The following is a 2,558-nucleotide window of genomic DNA, read 5'->3' on the forward strand; positions in this document are numbered from 1 at the left end:
TCCCAGCTCCCTGTGCCCAGGCAGCTCTGGGCAGGGCAGCCTGGGAGGCTGGCAATGAGCCCACTCTCCTGACTCTGGGAAAGGCAGGAGCCACTTTGTGTGCCAGGGATCCCTCTGCTCTCAGCAGTGTCTCCTGGCTGTCCAGGGTAACCCAGGAGTGGATCTCAGAAAGGTGTAAGTGCAGGGCAGCTGGAGCAGGAGAGAGGGACAGAGCAGCTCCCCTAAGTCTGCACTAAGCCTCAGACAATCCTACTGCCTCTCTGGACTCTCTGTTCTCTGCACGTGCAGCAGAATCCCTCGTTCTGCATCCTGCTATCACCATTCCTTCACCCAGGCAGCACGTCTGCTTTAGGAGAAGATTATTTATACAAATCCAAACATCAGGACTGGCCCCTGCCCTCACTGTTGCCCTGAACTGAACTGGAGGTCAGGGCTGACTCCCAGGTGTCATGCGGGTCAAGGTCCAGCTCCTCAGACAACATTGGCCAGTAGTAATCAGGGCTCCAGCAACAAAGGTGAAGTAAGGTCTCCTAGAAATAGACAAGGGGGAGGTGTTCAGTGGCAGGAAACTGTGAGAAACAGCTTTGATTTTTCTGTGAGAAATCTCCCCCTAGTCGTCCCTGTCTTTTCTCCTTCAAAAGGTTCCAATGTCTGGAGGCAGCAAATGTCCAACAGCAGCTCCATCAGACACTTCCTCCTGCTGGCATTGGCAGACACGCGGCAGCTGCAGCTCCTGCACTTCTGCCTTTTGCTGGGCATCTCCCTGGCTGCCCTCCTGGGCAACGGCCTCATCATCAGCGCCATAGCCTGCGGCCAACACCTGCACATGCCCATGTTCTTCTTCCTGCTCAATCTGGCCCTCAGTGACCTGGGCTCACTCTGCACCACTGTCCCCAAAGCCATGCACAATTCCCTCTGGGACACCAGGGACATCTCCTACTCAGCATGTGCTGCACAGGTTTTCTTTTTTCTTTTCTTTGTGTCAGCAGAATTTTTCCTCCTGACCGTCATGTGCTATGACCGCTATGTGTCCATCTGCAAACCCCTGCACTACGGGACCCTCCTGGCAGCAGAGCTTGTGCCCACATGGCAGCAGCTGCCTGGGCCATTGGATTTCTCTATTCTCTGCTACACACGGCCAATACATTTTCCCTGCCCCTGTGCCATGGCAATGCCCTGGGCCAGTTCTTCTGTGAAATCCCTCAGATCCTTAAGCTCTCCTGCTCTAAATCCTATCTCAGGGAACTTAAGGTTTCTATTTTCACTGTCTCTATTGCTTTTGGTTGTTTTGTGTTCATGGTTTTCTCCTATGTGCAGATCTTCAGGGCTGTGCTGAGGATCCCCTCAGAGCAGGGACGGCACAAAGCCTTTTCCACCTGCCTCCCTCACCTGGCTGTGGTCTCCCTGTTCCTCAGCACTGGCACATTTGCCTATCTGAAGCCCCCTTCCATCTCCTCCCCATCCCTGGATCTCGCAGTGTCAATTCTGTACTCGGTTGTGCCTCCAGCCCTAAACCCCCTCATCTACAGCCTGAGGAACCAGGAGCTCAAGGCTGCAGTGTGGAGATTGGTGACTGGAGGATATTAGAAAAATTAATCTGGCTAGCAATTTCTTAAAATCCCAATAACAAGCTATAATAGTTCTTGTTGGTTTTGTTGCTGAGTTATTTTTTCCTTGTTTTAGATATCAGTAATGTTCACAAAGCAAGATCATTGCTTGTGCTCTTTATCATTTTGTCTATCTCCACCTTCACAGTGGAAAAGCGTCAATGAGGAGTGGGTCTCTTGGTGGCTTTAAATGAACTAAAGGATCTCCCAGCAGAGTTTTTACTGGAGATCCCTCTTCTGTCCCCTTCTCTGGAGCTGCAGCAGCAATGTCTGTGTGGAGAGCTGGGGCAGATCAGCACTGCCCCAGCAGCTGTGCCCAGCAGCAGCAGCACTTGGTGTTGCCAGTGCTCCTGCCATGACCCTGCCCCACTGCCCTGGTGGCCCTGGTGTTGCTGCAGAGCCTGAGTGTTCATGGGGCCGGGCACAGCCCTGGGGGTGGCAGTGCCAGGGCTGCAGCAGGGACAGGCCTTGGGCACTGCTGGGGCAGCGCTGACGCCTCAGCCCAGGGCCTGGGGCCTCCAGGCTCCTTGCCCAGGCTCTCTCAAGAACTCACCCAGACCAATGTTCAGCACAGAAAAGCCCTGTGAGCAGCCCCAGGCTGCTGGGCAGGCTGGAGGCAAACAGCATGGCTGGGGCTCTGCAAGGGCCCTGGGGGAGACGGGAAAGAGCAGCAGAGCAGAGGCTGATCCATCCCCAGTTCACTGCACAGCCCAGGGCAGCGTCCCAGAGCGTCCTCAGAGAGCTGCCAACAACATCCCCCCTCTGCCTCCGTGGCCTCTTCCCCAGCTCACACAGGTGCCCCATCCTTACAGGCACAGACACGGCAGCACTGGCTCAGCAGCCCCTGTTTGCATTGTACAGAGCAGGCAGGAGCACCCCAATGCTGTTGGTGTCGGGACATGAACCTGAGGGAGCAAAAATGCCATCAGCCCCTGAGGCCAGCAAGGGCTG

General features: G+C 55.2%; 1 pseudogene; it reads left to right on the plus strand.

Annotated features, from left to right (window-relative positions):
- The first annotated feature begins 832 nt into the window (after positions 1-832).
- On the plus strand, positions 833-1,587 carry LOC134432913 (olfactory receptor 14J1-like; annotated as a pseudogene).
- Positions 1,588-2,558: the final 971 nt, after the last annotated feature.

This window comes from Melospiza melodia (assembly GCF_035770615.1).
Source record: "Melospiza melodia melodia isolate bMelMel2 chromosome 7 unlocalized genomic scaffold, bMelMel2.pri SUPER_7_unloc_2, whole genome shotgun sequence".
In the NCBI taxonomy this organism is placed as follows: domain Eukaryota; kingdom Metazoa; phylum Chordata; class Aves; order Passeriformes; family Passerellidae; genus Melospiza; species Melospiza melodia.